We start from the raw sequence: 17573 nt of genomic DNA, 5'->3' as shown, positions 1-17573 counted from the left end.
TCATGGGAAAAAAGGGCCAACCAGCTTACCGAATCCAGCCAGCCCCCGGGCAAATTCATTACTCTTGTCGGTTATATCCGACAACATTGTAGTTATTCCTGTTGGTTATATCTGACAGGAATTGTAGGCCAAATTTTGAAATACAATGGCCAGCTGACGTTAGTTACCGTTGGATTCAGAAGAAAAAAAAAAAATATTATGAATTTAAAAAATTCCCTTTTTTTTCCTATAAATACCTAAACCATTACTACACCATTTCTCACATAATTTTCACCATTCCATACTATCTCACTTCATTCTATTTCAATTCTTCACATTATATTTTCTTACATCTTCCAATAATCTTTCCTTCAATTTTTTCAATAATTTTCAAATGGCCTCATCTGCAATGAAACGTAGAGCTTGGACTCGGAAAGAAGATGAGGCTCTTTGTAGGGCTTATAGATGGATGTCGGAAGATAGTGTGAGGGGGAGTTCTCAAACAAGTGAAGGTGTTTGGACTCGTGTGTCTACAAAATATTTAGAGTTCTACGAATGCACCACTCCACCAAATATCCGAAACCATGAGAGTTGTTCTTCAAGATGGAAGAAACATCTTCAACTAAGTTTGAACAAATGGTATCAAGCACTGTTAGCAGCCGCAAGTATACATGAAAGTGGCGTTAACTACTACGACAAAGTAAGTGTTGTCACAATTTATTTTAAATATTTAATTATATTACATTTAATTTCATAAATTAATTTCCATTAATTTTTGTAATTATATTTTCTAGGTACGCCAAGCGGAGGAATTGTATATGAAGGGTAGCTCGAAACCCTTTCAGTTTTACTGTTGTTGGGAAATTTGTAAAGGGTGGGTGTTATTTGAAGATCCACCTCAACATAGAGTAGGTCCTACGCCGGTGTTCGGAATTGTATCTAGGGGTGGGCACGGTGCGGTTCGGTGCGGTTCCACCCCTAAATTGGAACCGGAACCGAAATATATTAACGGTTCGATTCGGTGCGGTTCCACTTAAATTTATGACTAGAACATTACGGTTCGGTCTACACCGGTTCCGATTCGGTTCTTGCCGGTTTACGGTTCCTAATAATAAATTATTTGAACACCAAATCATTATGCATTCAAATACATCTTCTAAAACTGATTACATAAAGTTGCATACAACACATCTTTTTTAATGCAAATGTCTTTGGTAGTGGCACCAAGTCAACAAAAAGAGACAACTAAAATACATATGCACTGGTCAATCAGTCAACAAACAAAATAATGATGAAACAAATTGCAAGTTTTCAGACTTCAGAGAGCAAGCAAGAAGCAGCAGCTCGTGTACACAATTTTTCAACCTATTTTTCAACCTATTATACCATGACATGTGTGTGTATATATAATTTATTTATTTATTATTAATAAAACGGCTCGGTTCGGTTCGGCCGGTTCTTGGTCATTCGAAACCAGAACCGGAACCGGTTTGAACGGTTCGGTTTGGTTTTTCACTCAAAGTTGACTTTTCCGGTCAACACGGTTTTTTTCGGTTTTTTTTCTTCGGTTCGATGCAGTTTTGCGGTTTTTATGCCCACCCCTAATTGTATCCTCAACTGTAGATATGGATGAAGATGGATCTCCTACCATTCAACAAACAAGAGTAGAAAATATGTCTTCGGCTGAAGGTTTCATACCTAGGGCTATGAGACGAAACAAGGCCCGAAGGCTAAAGGAAAAAGGCAAGGCAAATGATGATTGCGCCGCTCAACAAGATGTAGCGGCCTCATTGCGATTAATGGTGGAGCAAAATGCCATTGATGTGGAAGAAAGGAACCGTAGGCATGAAGAACGAGCCAAACAAATACAAGAAGAGATGGATGATAATAATATGGAAAGGAACACTTCGAATTACACTCCAATGAGTAAAGCCTATTTTAATAGGAAAAAAATAAATATTATGACCCGACGGCAGTTGTTTACCTCTGACTATACTCCTACAATGGCGGATGATGAAGATAATGTTGATTATGGATATTAAATTTAAGTTGTAGTTTTCAAATTTAAGTTAATGTAGTTTTTAAATTTAAGTTGTAGTTTTTAAATATTAGTTGTTGTTTTTAAATTTAAGTTGTTGTAGTTTTTAAATTTAAATAATAAATTATGTTTGACCCTATGGTCCTCGGTTGGAGATAGTTTTTTGTGACAGGGCTAAAACGAGCCCTATGGCCCTTTGGCCTTCCGCTCGAGATGGAGGTAAATATGGTCATATATTGTTCATTAAAATATTAAGGCTATCTCCAACCGAAGGGTCCAGAGGACCGAAAATTGCCTGAAAACCATTTCCAACCGAGAGTTAGGCTAGAGGGCTCGTGGGCCCCACGAAATCTGCAAGGGCCAAATGGCCAATCGGCTAGCCCAATCTAGCCAGCTAGCCAGCCCTGGGCTGAGCCAAAATTTTGATTAATCCTGTCGGATTTCTTGTCAAATTTCCTGTCGGATATAACTGACAGTAATAGTACTTATTCCTGTCGAATATAACTGAAATGATTGGTTGCCAAATTTGAAATTCAACGGCTTGTTACCATTGGATTCAAATGTTTTTTTATTGGGCCAAATTTTTGTTTATGAAATTTAAAAATTCCCTTTTTTTTTTTTTTTTCCTAAGCCATTCCTACATCATTTAAAATTTTAAATTATGCCTTGGTTTATGAAATTTAAAAATCCCCTTTATTTTTTCAAGCAATACCTTAAGTCATTCCTACATCATTTCTCACATAATTTTCACCATTCTATACTATCTCACTTCATTCTATTTCAACTTTTCACATTATATTTCTTACCTCTTCCAATAATCTTTCCTTCAATTTTTTCAACAACATTAAACAATATTAAACAACATTAAATAACATTCAACAACATAAAAAAAAAACATTTAACAACATGAAACTTAAACAACACTTAGCTGTTGGATTTGAATTTAAGTTGTAGTTTTTAAATAATAAATTATGTTTGACCCTATAGCCCTTTGACCCTCGGTTGGAGACAGTTTTTTGTGACAAGGCTAAAATGAGCCCTATGTCCCTTTGGCCCTCGGTTGGAAATGGAGGCAAAAATGATCTTGTACTGTTCATTAAAATATTAATATCTTGGAGAGCCAGAGGGCTAAAACGAGCCCTCTTACCAGCCTTCAGTTGGAGATTACATTACTTGCCTGTCCCTGTCCACCGCTATATCCACCCTCTGAGTCCTGGAAGCAAAACACACTTCATGAAAATCTAAAGATACCATTTCATACTAACAAAACAATAAGGATCACTTTTTTGTTGTTCTTAGTGGTGAAAAGAAAATATATAAATGACTAACAATCCGGTCTTCTTTTTTTTTTTTTTTTTTGTTCATTGAAAGGCCAACTTTATTTTTCAAAAAAAGAAAGAAAAAAACTCAATGGTCATTGTTTGTTATAAGAAAAGGAAAAGAGAAACAGAGGTGTAGTCGTCATCTTTGTTAATCTTTGAGATTCTCTGGACCATGTTGGGGCGAAGATTTTGTAGTCGTTATCTTTGTTAATCGCATCTCCTTCTAAATTGTCTTTAGAAGGATTAGCTTTAATACAATTCTGCAAAACTACAAATGGATGCACACAGCCTGATCCCTTTTCTTCCGCTGTGCTTTTAAGATAACAGAGAAAAGCCTCTGAAAACTGAAGTCCACAGGGCCCACTTCGTAAGTCGGCTCTGCAGGGGCATTTCAGTGCCTTGTGAGCCTTGGCAAGAAATTCATTTCCATCAATATTTCATCAAAATAGAAAGGCAGAAGCTTGATGCAGGCCCAGAAATCAAAAGAATGCAGAAATCTTTCATTGCACAGAAAAAAATGCTAAAAAACAATGTGAGTCACAAAATATATGAAACCTAGATCAAACTTCTTGATAAAACCTAAGAAAAACTCCACAAATTACTGAGTTGTAAAATAAAAATTCAGAATCCCAGATCAGATTTCTTGATAAACTTTAAAAACCCCAATTCGGATGAGGAAAATACACAAGGGACAAATTTTAGCCGTATTAGTTGTTTGCATTATGTGCGGCGGACATATAATATATATGCAGGACTACCACTATTATCATTCTGCAATCTATTATGATTAGTGAACAACTTTTCAAGGTATATAACTATATCTATTATATTATTGGGGGAATAAAAGATAAGCAAAAGCAAAAAGTGGCACAAATTAATTGAGAAGAATGATACATATACCATTACCACCAATAAGAATATCATTGTGCAGTCTAAACTAATCAGTGAGTGTCCAACTTTTCTTGAAAAATTATTTTGGGGAACAAAAGATGAGCAAAAACAAATAATCAAATGGTAGAGGTGAGGAAAAAACAAGTATCAAGTGGGACAACTTAATGAATATATATAAAACGCACGCGTAGTAGCACAACACTAAATCAGGTTGAAGTAATGAACACATATAAAACGCATGTGCAGTACCACAACACTAGATCATTTCGAAGTGATAGTCCAAAATCAAGAGTAATTTATATGTATATGGTACTGCTTTGTGCGAATAGCACAAAGATAAGTAAAGAAGTTTAACACATAATTTCATTATTTGTACTGGATTATATAACTGTGACACTGTAAATCATTTTATACAAATTTTTCTCCAGAAAAATTAGTTAGAGAGTGAGAGAGCTTGATTTCGAGTAAAGTACGAAGTCAGGTGGATATGGACTACTATGGAGGTGTGCTGGTACATGCATGAGGATGTAGTTGCTCATGCATGGATGACAGAAGGCAGTTAGGGCTTCGCCACTTCACCATAAAACAAGATGCGTGTCATACATATATTATTAAGTTTAATATTTGGTTGTGTTATTCATATATCTGTTGTAATGGCAGTTGGTTGTTTTATATACATCTTACACACATGCATGCAATAAACAAATGTTGTAAAGGTGGCGTGCTTGCTGCCCATGCTGTAACACATCAGAGCACATGAGCTGAAACCATGTGGTAGTCTGCTGACAAGGAATATTGTACCCACGTGCAGTATTCCTTCTGTCCAGGTTAGTGGGGCAAGTTCTCTCAACACTCCCCCTCAAGTTTGGAATGAATGTTGATTATTCCTAACTTGCAAAGCAAAGTCGTAAACTGGTATAAGCTCAATGGCTTTGTGAATATGTCGGCTGGTTGTTTCATGGTTGAGATGTGAGATGTCTCGATCATTCCACTTTGAACCCTTTCTCGTACAAGATGGCAGTCAATTTCTATGTGTTTGGTTCTTTCGTGAAAGACCGGATTCGAAGCGATGTGAAGTGCCGCTTGATTATCACAATATAACTTGACTGGACGTTTATGTTTGATACCCAAGTCTTGTAGAACAGATTTCAACCAAGTGACTTCACAACAAGTTGCTGCCATTGAACGATACTCCGCCTCTGCACTAGAACGTGACACAGTATTTTGTTTCTTGCTTTTCCAGGAGATCGAGGATTCTCCAAGAAATACACAGTATCCGGTGGTAGAACGTCGTGTGTCTCGACATCTGGCCCAATCCGCATCACAAAAAGCATTCAATTGAATTGGACTTCTTGCATAAAGAAAAATACCTTGCCCTAGTGTGTGCTTAACGTATCGTAAGACTCGTTGGGCTGCCTCTAAGTGTGGAGTTCGAGGCTTCTCCATAAATTGACTAAGAATATGGACAGCATACATCAAATCAGGGCGCGTGATTGTCAGGTAGATTAGTCTCCCAACAAGTCGTCGATAAGAGGAAGGATCAGTAACCCATTGTCCTTCGTCCTTTCTGAGTGATAAGTTTTGCTCCATAGGAGAGGTGGCTGGTTTTGCGCCAAGATGACCTGCATCCTCAAGTATTTCAAAGGCATATTTTCGCTGTGAGAGGGTGATCCCCTTGCTAGAACGAGCAATTTCAATGCCCAAGAAATATCTTAATTGGCCAAGGTCTTTCAACTTGAATTGCTTCACAAGAAAAGACTTGGTATCTTCAATTGCTTGTATGTTATTTCCTGCCAAGATAATATCATCAACATAGACAAGGAGGGCAGTGAATTTACCATCATGGTTTCGGACGAACAATGAATAATCTGCCTTGGATTGTTGATAACCGGCCTTTCTAAGAGCACAAGAGAGTTTGATAAACCATTGACGAGAGGCTTGCTTAAGCCCATACAAAGATTTATGAAGTTTACAAACTCGTGTCTCCCCCTTTCGCCCGAAACCAGGAGGCAAGGACATGTAGACATCTTCTTCAAGATCACCATGGAGGAAAGCGTTATTAACATCAAGCTGGTGGAGGTGCCATTGTTGGACCGAGGCAACAGCAAGGAGTAGACGAACTGTAGTCAATTTTGCAACCGGAGCAAAGGTCTCTCGATAGTCTAAGCCTTCAATTTGGCTATAACCTTTGGCAACCAAGCGTGCTTTATATCTCTCAATGGATCCATCGGATCGAATTTTGATTTTGTAAACCCATTTACATCCAACCGGCTTCTTGCCAGGGGGCAATGGTTGCAGAGACCATGTCCTATTCGCAGCAAGGGCTGCCAGTTCTTCTTCCATAGCGAAACGCCAGTAAGGGTCGCGTATAGCCTGTGAGAATGAGCTGGGTTCTATGGCAGCTGAAATGGAAGTGGTGAAAGCACGATGTCGAGCAGATAAACGATCGTATGTGAGGACATCAAACAAAGGGTAAGGAGTACCTAGTACCTTGGTCAACGCCGAGTGAGATGAAGGGACGGACCGAGAAGGGAGGTTGATGTCGATGTGATATTGTTGAAGATAACTAGGTGCATGAGTGGGTCGTTTAAGACGAGGTGGTGAGGTGGAAAGAAAAGGAGATGAAACCGAAACAGGACTCACCGGCGAAGAAGAGGATGGATCGACGGAATCCTGCTCCAGTAGAATGGACGGATGAATGATGGGATCATCATAGGCAATATCTTGAGTATGTGGAAACACAAGTGGTGAAACTGCAGCAGAAGATGAAAAAGGGAACACATGTTCATGGAAAATAACATCACGGGTGATAAATATTTTACCCGTGTGAAGGTCGTAAACTCGATATCCCTTTGTGCCATATGGATACCCAAGAAAAAAACACCGTGTGGCTCTTGCATCAAATTTTGTGGGACGATGGTGGTGGGTGGAAGAAAAACATAAGCAACCAAACACTCGCAAATGTGCATACGCTGGCTGTTTGTGGTGAAGTATTTCATAGGGTGATTTGCCTTGAAGAAGAGGAGTGGGAGTCCGATTTATGAGATAAGTGGCAGTGAGGATTGCATCACCCCAAAATTTCTTAGGAAGATGAGATTGAAAAAGTAAGGCTCTAGCAACATTGAGTAAGTGGCGGTGTTTGCGCTCTGCTACCCCGTTTTGTTGGGGAGTAGAGGCACAACTTGTTTGATGGAGAATCCCCTTATCTGAAAAAAATTGGGTCATAGAAAATTCTGGACCGTTATCACTACGAAGAACCTTGACTCGTCTGGAAAATTGTGTTTCAACAAGGTGGATGAAAGTGATGAGATAAGATCGTGCATCTGATTTATGATTCATTAAATAAACCCATGTGCATCTTGAGAAATCATCCACAATAGTTAAGAAATATTGTGCCCCTGTGATAGTGGGAACATGGTAACCTCCCCAAATGTCAACATGAATTAACTCAAAAGGAGCCTTTGTGGTGATAGAACTCAAAGGAAAAGGAGCACGTGTTTGTTTGGTTAATGGACAGATCAAACAATCATCAATGCTACAAAAATTCAAATTTTTAATGCAAGTAGAGAGATGCCGTAAGGTCTTGTTGGAAAGATGGCCAAGGCGTTGATGCCAAAGCTGAGAAAAAGAAGAGGCAACAATTGACGCTGAATTGCACCTGGTTTTCATCACATTATCTAGGTAGTAGAGTCCTTCTCGTTCAGTTCCCATCCCAATCATCTTCCCCGATCGTTGGCCCTGAAGTAGACACATTTTATCAGTGAAGATGACAAAGCAAGATGAGGTATTAGTGAGTTTGCTGACAGAAATTAAATTCAGTTTAAATGATGGAACACAAAGCACGTTGTGAAGGGTGAGATCATTCGAGAGATGAACTGTGCCAATATGTGTGACATCGGCAAGTGCATGATTGGGTAAGTGCACTTGTCGATTGTATACCGGAACACTTGTGGTCATTAAGCTTGGTGAGCAGACCATGTGGTCTGTGGCGCCTGTATCGAAAATCCAGTCTCTTCCCTTATTGAGAGCAGAAGCACAAAAAACTCTACCTGACAAGTTATTCATAGTAGAGGTGGTACCGACATGATTAGATGTGGAGTTGGATTGACTCTTATCAAGGAGTGCAAGCAGATTGTGATATTGCTCGGAAGTGAGGCTGTAGGACGAAGGAGATGTTGCTGGAGGCGTTGGCTGGGTATCAACATGATTAACCTTGTAATTGGAACCCCTGCGATCTTGATAATCTCCCCTATTGCTGTTGTCTTTTCCCTTTTTCAGTTTGCGGCATTGATCAATGGTGTGACCTCTCCAATTACAGTAGTCGCACTTGAGGTGTGCACGACAGGTATCTGAAGTGTGTCCAGTTGCATCACAACGACCACATTTTAGATGGGAATTTCTTGGAGAAAAATTCCTACCAGAGTTTCGCATGTTATCCCTCACGGCGAAAGCTGCGGTATCGGTGACTGAGGACCTTTCAGGAGCATGCATTGAAATTGTTCTTTGCTTCTCATCTTGAATAATAAGTGAGAAAGCTTTGTTGACAACAGGGAGGGGATCCATAAGTAAAAGTTGCCCACGAACCGCAGCGTAGGATTCATTGAGGCCCATGAGGAACTTCATGGTTTTCTGACTTTACTGAAACTGCATTAATTCTTTTGCAGCTCCACATGTACAGGTTGGGAGAGTGCACATGGCATCACGTTCATCCCAAAAACTTTTCAGTTTGGTATAATATGCACCAATGTTCAAATTTCCTTGAACACTTCCATGTATCTCTTGTTCAATATGGAAGAGATGTACACTGTTTGTGTGAGAGAAACGTTCCTTCAACTCATTCCAAATATCAGCTGCAACATTGTTGTAGATGACACTTGCTTCGATATCTTTCGAGACAGAGTTGAGCAGCCAGGATTTCACGAGGTTGTTGCAACGAGTCCACTGTTGGAATTCACTTGTGGATGCAGACTCGGGCCTTTTAATGGATCCATTGATGAATCCTTCCTTGTTCTTGGCATTGAGGGTCATAGCCATGGCTCGGCTCCAAGTGGAGTAATTTTCGTCATTCAAAAGGTGTGTGACGAGGATCGCTCCAGGCTGATCAGAGTGATGAAGATAAAGAGGATCGCTGGGATCTTCGTATTTGGTGTGTTTGCTGGAAGAGTCAGTTGCCATGTCGGCAGGCAGTGTGCAGTGGCTGTGCTTGGCTGTGCTCTGCGGCTGTGCTTAATGGCTGTGACAAGTAGAGCAGCGACGATGGCTGTGTAGCAGCTTTGCGACGGCAAGGCAGCGAGTGTGCAGCTTGCAGTGCACTGGTTGCTGCAGTAACAGATGTCGCTGTTCACAGTATAGCAGCGGAAGAGTGAAGGCAGAGCAGAGCAAAGGATTGCCTATGCTCTGATACCATATTAAGTTTAATATTTGGTTGTGTTATTCATATATCTGTTGTAATGGCAGTTGGTTGTTTTATATACATCTTACACACACGCATGCAATAAACAAATGTTGTAAAGGTGGCGTGCTTGCTGCCCATGCTGTAACACATCAGAGCACATGAGCTGAAACCATGTGGTAGTCTGCTGACAAGGAATATTGTACGCACGTGCAGTATTCCTTCTGTCCAGGTTAGTAGGGCAAGTTCTCTCAACATATATTGTAACAGTAGGACGTATAAGAAAACAAAGTGAAGGTGCATGTATAATCCATGTTTCCCTCCTTTTTCATCTGCTCTATCATATAAATGTGAGTGCTAAATGCGTACATTTAAATTAAAAAGAGTTGACAAAGGCATAATTGGAGAAAGAAAAGGTCTTTATAATTGAAATCAATGGACGCGTATACTGAGATGCAAAGAGGGCAAAAGATTGCATAATTGGAAGGAAGAGCTTCAAGATGAGAATTGAATTGATCAGTATACTGAGATGGAAATTGTAAGGATTGTGGATGTACAAATCAGATGAGAATTGACTTACGTGATAAGTGCACAGTAACCAAAACCCTAAAAAATTATAATACGCAAACAGAAAAATCTAAACGAAAAAAACCAAGGAGATGGGAAAATGAGGATGAATCATTATTTAACTGAAGAATACAATTCTTAGAACAATAAATAGTACATAAAACGAAAGCAGCAATGTAAAAGTTATAGGGCTACCTGAATTCTGAGGGCTAAGGACGATAGCTTAATAGCACCAAGTTCCACTTTCAATCAGAGTTTGGAAACTGAATTCAAGACGCTTCTGGGTTCCTATTAACAAACATAACATGGCAGACCAAATTAAAAACAGCTTTAAACTGAAAACTAAAATCTGAGTTGTTCGAGTTCTTTTTGTAAGAATTCTCATAACCCTGAACAAAAAGAAAAGTTTACCGCAAGCTTGGAGCTAATTGGGGTCACATTCTCCCTGCTCTGCAATCACACATCACAAAATTCGAAGTTGAAAACTTCTTAAAAATATATATGGCAACTTGTCCTACCAACCTGACTTTAAAAAACAACTTCACTAATACTTTTAGATGGATGTGGTTTCTTACATCACAAAAATGATATATAATGTAAACTAATGAACTTGATTCTCCGTGGAGGGGTATGTGTATCTTTTAGAACATCTATAGCTGACAAATAGAAAGGTACAAAGCCATTAACAATTACATAACTCAGACTCTTCATACCAGGACTTTGCTCACTACAATCTCTATTTTAATCTTGGCGACAAAGTTCTCTTCATATCTCATTACTTCACTCTTCTTTCTTCTTCATTACCAAAATGATTTTCTTCATGTAGTATCTGATCTATTCAGCTATTCTCCTCAGACAACAAATTGATAGCTGGGAAGAAAGAAGAAAACATGCATCAATACAATTTCGAATTTTTAACCACCTCTAATTTATAATTAATCTAAGTAAATACACAGCAACCATAACAATAAGAACTTTCAAATAGAAAAGTATCTATCAACTACCATGCATAGGGTCTCCCTAGATCCAACTTCCCACAACCCTATGTCCCCCATATTGATACCAATTGAAGCATATATAGAGAACAATCAACAGTCAATTATGAGCAGCAAGCATCTAGGGAAAAAACCTAATTAGCAAACACAGCTGTAGAGCCGAAGGTATACAAATAAATATAGGGAATTTTAACGAAAAGCTCCCGACACTGTTCACTTTTACGAAAAACCATATTTTTATACTAAAAAGTCAATCTTGGTACTATTCACTTTACCCTTTATTTTGTCCTTATTATTAAAACTCAAAGTTTTCAAGCCATTTCATTAGTTTTCCTATAAATATAAGGAGCTACTTAAAAAAATACAAACCAAGAAGCAGAGTCTGCTGTGAAGGATGAAAATCCATGCTCATGGGAATTGAGCCCTGATTCTAAGTCCATGTGACATTTTTAGGCAAGTCATCAAGTGCATTCAAAGCTTGCCCTGGACATGTTACTGACAACATGTTAACAGGGAGATTAACCCTAATCCCTGATTTCCATGATTTCTTGGTATTCCTGCACAAATTGATTATGGCCTGATTTGTTAAAAATCATTCCATAAGCTGCAACCACAGCAATAAGAACTTTCATGAACTGAATCTAAGCTTGCAAAAAGCATTCCATGAGCTGCAAAACACAAATGCACCTGATTACCATGCATACCTTTGAATTTTCAGATGTTTCTTTAGATACAGTTCATTGGAATCCAGTGTAGGTGGTGGTGCTAAAAGCATACATGTTCTTTGCTTCTTCCAATTTCTACATAAACACAAATTAACAGATTAATCTCCCAATTACAATATAACTTGGGCTAGGATTCTCATGTTGGACTTCCTAAGCTCCAAACCGGTATTATGAGACAGATAAAGGGTAGACAGTGTGGATAGCTTTGAAATTTCAGATGGAATTTGGCTAGAAAATGCAGACAATGAAAAGCTGAGATAGGATAGACTGGAAAGGTCATGGTCCAATCTCGATGGTATTTCAGAGGAATTGAAGTTGTTATCTAAGAGCTCAAGCATTTGCAAGTGAACAAGTCAAAAGAGAGTGCTGTTGGAATCGATAGAACCCTAGAGACAGCCTCTTCAGGTCAAGGCCAATGACACGGTGACATGCCCCAATCCCGATATTCCCCAAACACCAGGATAGGCACGTGCTGGCCGACACCCGAGGGTGACGAAAGCCATTTATTGAATGCAAATGCTGAGAATTAAATATGAATAAGATAATAGAAATTTAAATATAATTAATATGCATTTAAGGAATGTGTTTAGAGCATACAACTAACTAGAACATTAAAGGAGACAATATAAAATTGAACGAACAAATAGATGGGTCCTACACCGAGAGGACTCGAAGATGCCGATGCAGAAGTGCATTGACGCCGGGATTGTATGCCTAGATTCTAAGTCCTGAAAGGGGCGCAAAACAAACATGAGTGGACTAAGTTGATATATTATATATATATATATATATATATATAATAAAACAGTTATCAACATACTAATCCCCAGATTTTATGAAAACACATACACCATGATAAATAAAAATAGGTTTTCCGAAACCTAGCATGTCGTGTAATGTCTCAAAATACATCTCTTATATATAGTAATCGCTAGTGAATATCCAATCTCACTCCAGGCCTCGTGCCAACTCCCTGTCCCTGTGCCAATTGCCAGAGGAAAATCACCATCAAGCCCTGTGCCAGCTTCCAGTGTCTCTCAGCCCATAGCTAGAGATTATTTCTTCAGGCCCTATGCCAACACTGAAACCTCGCCCATGACGGAATCCATCCCTCACCCCGTAACGGAATAGGGACCACTAGGTAAATACAAAACCATTGAACATACATATAATTGAAAAGCAACTTCATAGTATAAAGTCATCCATCATCTATACTATAAAGAGGTGTTCGAAACATGTTCGAAATATTATATCGTCATCCATCAGATATTCTATAAAGAACACGGGTTATAGGAAAAATATTAATAATTCAAACTAGTCTTAATAAGCATGTTATCTCATAAAATGTAATCATTAAATCACGCTTTTCATGTATGCATTTCTACTATTAAAACATGCATTTTAGAAGGGATTCACTCACAGATACTTAGCCGCCGAAGAGCCATGCAAACTAACGAACACGGAATCGTCACAATATATGCACCTAAGCACATAGAGGATCCAATTAATAAAACTCTATTATAACAATTGAATTTGAGAAAACGGACGTCAGAAACTGATTCAGGATGTCAAATTACCCTAAGTAGGGTTCCGGGTAAATTTCATAAAAGTCAACGCAAAGAATATTCCAAAGAATATTCCATGAATATTCCAAAGAAGGGTTATTATACAAAATGGGCCCTAAGATTTGCATGATCAATAGAAATAATCCCTGACATTAAAAATCAATAGAAATGGTCCATGAGATTGTCTACCATCCATGATTTTGGTCATTCCGTTAAAAACTCTTTGGGCAATTTTCAAAGATTCGTAACTCAATCGATTTTTAACCAAATTTGACCCATAATATATCAAAATGAAAATAAGAAAGTGTAGAATAAGATTATACCTATTTGGAAGCCCAATGATTGCTCGAGTGGCTGGAAAATAGGCTGAAAGGTGACTGGTCCACAAGAAAACTAGAAAACTCGCCGGAAACTGGGTAAACTTTAAACGTTCATAACCTCTTCAATACTCAACAAAATCGAGTGATTCAAAACGAAAATCATACTTCTCAACAAATGTTTGGACAATTTTCAAAGCTTAGTAACTTCTTCGTTGTTTAACCAAATTGAGTGATTCAAAAGCCAAAATGTAGTTAGGAATGTGGAGAAGAGAAAGTGGGGACTGAGTGATGGCCGGATTTGGCCGGAAAATGGCCTGAAAGATGGCCAAATGACCATGATTTTGAAGTTTCCAGATTTTTGGAAAATGCCCCTCGTGTTGTTTTTCGTGCTAAAACCTTCACCAAAGCTATTTTAATCACTAACCAAGTAATGCAGACTACAAGAAGGAAGATCAAAGGAGTCTCGAAACTTACCTACGTCGGAAAATCCCCGAAAGTCACCGGAGTTCGTTGAGGAAGTTTGCACCATGGCTGTCACGGTGGAGGGCCGTGCTTGGCCTAAGGTTCTTGAGGTCTCAAGCCCAGGTGCTGGTGGTGATGGTTGCTCTATGTGTGTGTGTGTGTTTTCAGAGAAAAAAGGGAAAGCTGTAGTGAGACAGATAGAGAGAGTGTTACAAAAATCAGAAAAGAAAGAAAAGGGAAAGGAACCGAGGGGACAAATCAGGGGGTGGGCCCCTTAGGCTCACCAAGATCCTTCTTAAATAAAAAACCAAAACTATTTTTAAAAACGGGGATGGGGTTTTACACACGGCCAGACTCCGCACGGCACTCAACACCATCCCACGAAAAACAGTTACTCTTATTCTTATTTTGATCTCCTTCTCGAGTCCAAGATGCAACTTTTGGATAACAAGAACGAGTGCTCGTCAGCGTGGCAAAGTGTCTGTATCTACGTCTACACAAATGAAAAACAGTGAGTAGCACTGAGTAATAGCAAAAGAAGATGATGTAAACAGGTAAACTTGGACAACCAAGATTCCATTTTCATGTCACAGTGTTTTTCTGGTTGTAGGAAATATTGTTTTATAGCTCTCGGATAATTAAGAGTGGAGAAGTAAACTCATTTTATAGACACAACTCATGCAAAGCATAAATAAAAAAATAAAAAAAAAATATGAGTCGATCGATGAGTGATGGATTGATATGTCGATCGATTGAAGACTTGGAAGTCATGAATTATTTTTTAAGATTCTTCTTCTTTACCTTGCGGCCAGGAAACGTTTGTTTTGGCTTAGAGTAAGACGTTTGGATGTAACAGCTCTAGCTAGCCTAGCTACTATAGGGAAGCTTTGCGTATTTATTAGGCAAACTCATTTGAAGTCAAGCGATTAAGGACAAGGGTATTAAAAATTCGGCAAATTTAGTTTCTAACATTTGATCTGAACACTAACTTTTGAAAATTGTTATAAACGTCTTAAAAATATCATTTTGCACTTCTTTTTCTTTATTTTTCACTAAGGTCTTGTTGTCTGGGATCGAATTAGAACATGAAACTCTTGAAGGTAGAATATAAATTACTCATTAAAGAAACTTATCCATTTCAATCATTCCGCTCAAAAAATGAAAGAATTAGTGTCACGCCCTAATCCTAAGAATCCTCTACAAACATGGTGACATTTGGAACACCAAAACGTGAAGGGAAAATCAATAAACAAGGAACCACAAAGTCCACATTAGATAATCAGCGGATAGATAGTTTCTAATAATTACAAGTTCACTATTGAAAACTGAAAACAATTACCAATTAAATTTCCTTTATTCAATCCTTCAAAATAAATTTGAAAATTGAAAACCAAAAATTCAAAGAGAAATGATGTCAACACTCCAGTACACATCTATTTAATCTTGGTCATGGTTTTTGTTTCATTTGTTCATGCACTGGTTATATAAGAATGACGTGTGTGTAGTAGGAGAGACAAGTGTGTGGTTATTATTTCCCAAAAGGGCTGTGGAATAAATTGGTATCGAATTCGTCATTCACGAAATTTGAATCTAAAATCTCTTATTTACAATTAAATAGAAATATCACTAAACCGCATTACTAAATGATTTCATTTCTCAAAATTAAAAACTAAAAATTTAGGTTGTCAAACGGACTCTTATTTTTTTGAATTATGCTGTATGTTTTTGTTTTTATTGTTTTATGTCCGGATTAAATATGCTTAGGATCTGACATAATTAAAGGTGGAGAAATCGACGTCCCTTTTTTGTAGACAGTACATACAAAGTTGTTTCTTTCAATGAGCTCGGGGAGCTATGTACTACAAAAGAATCCAAAAAACATAGTCATTCTAAACATACAAGAAGTTAAGATGGTGGAGAAATGGGCGGTGATTGTGAACATAATAATTTGCTCAGACAACCAAATGGATGGTAAACAATCGTCTTTTAGTAGTGCCCGTGATTAAAAAGAGGTCTCTTGCATGAGCGTAAATGATATGGAAAGGATAGTTTATATTTATATATTTTCAAAATGGGGAAACACTTGAAATACCATAAGTTGCCCTTCAAGAATTTCAAAAATTACAATTGAACCAAAAAGAGTTAAAGTAATTCATTACATTTTAATTTTAAAATGAATTTAAAATTCAAAATTTTGGGAAAATGAAATAACAAAAACAAAAAACTCCCACGGTAGCGGATGATTTCTTGGTTTGCTTCATTTCTTTTTTGAATAATTTTTAATAAAATTATAAATGAGTTATTTGAATAATAAATTAAAAGGCCAATTGGCAAAAGGCTAGTTTTTTTTTTTTTTTTTTTAAGGAACTGTGCATCGCTCTTCTCCGTCCTATTTTTCTCCATATACTTTACTTATTCATAAAAAATAAAAGTTAAAAACTATAAACAAAATAGATGAATCGGTATTACAGTCTGGTGATATTCCTCATCATTTGGAAGTGAGAGGTCTTAGGTTCGAATCTCATGGATGACGAATTCGATACCAAATTAGGTTGCCAATTGTGTGAATATGACAAAATAATTATTGAGTTTTGCAAGATCTTTTATCTGTGAAGTCAAGAACATGTTGTAATCCATTTGAACCATCTCTTTAATATATAGGTGATACTTGCATGTATTGTGAATTATACATTTATTTGAAAGATGATTTAGATATGGTTTACGTAATATGATTTCTATAGCTTTATTTTTTATTTTTTTTGAACTGTTATTAGCACTCTAAAAATCTCATTTTACACTCCTCCCAAGTGTATTTTTATTTCAAATTATGGAAAGTTTGGAATGCCAAATGAGATTTTTGGAGTGCAAATAACAATTCTCTTTTTTTTTTTTTAGAATTAAAATGTAGTCCCTCTAGCCTCACTCACATAATGGTGCCAATTAAAACCAGGACCCTCTCGGAATCCTTTTGGTGAGGATCTTGGGGATCCGTAAATCATATCAATTCATCGTACATTGTGTGATCAATTTTTGTCAGGTACTGTTTGTGTTTAATTTTAAATAAAAATATTTAAAATGATTTCTGACCGCACAATGTACGATGAATGGACATGGTTCATGGATCCCTGGAATCCTCACAAAGAGGATCCAGGGAGGACCGGATTCCAATTAAAAACTGCGACCATCACTTATGTGGGTCCAGTTTATTAACCCTTGTATATATGTATATGGAAGACTTTGGATGCGATCCCTGATTGTCAATGTTCTTTAACTAAAACCTTGTTGGTATTCAGTTTTTTATCGAAGTCCCTAACATT

This window comes from Pyrus communis, chromosome 11 (genome assembly GCF_041283825.1).
Source record: "Pyrus communis isolate YQ-2024b chromosome 11, ASM4128382v1, whole genome shotgun sequence".
NCBI classification, from domain to species: domain Eukaryota; kingdom Viridiplantae; phylum Streptophyta; class Magnoliopsida; order Rosales; family Rosaceae; genus Pyrus; species Pyrus communis.
Note: the sequence above shows the minus strand (reverse complement) of the source record.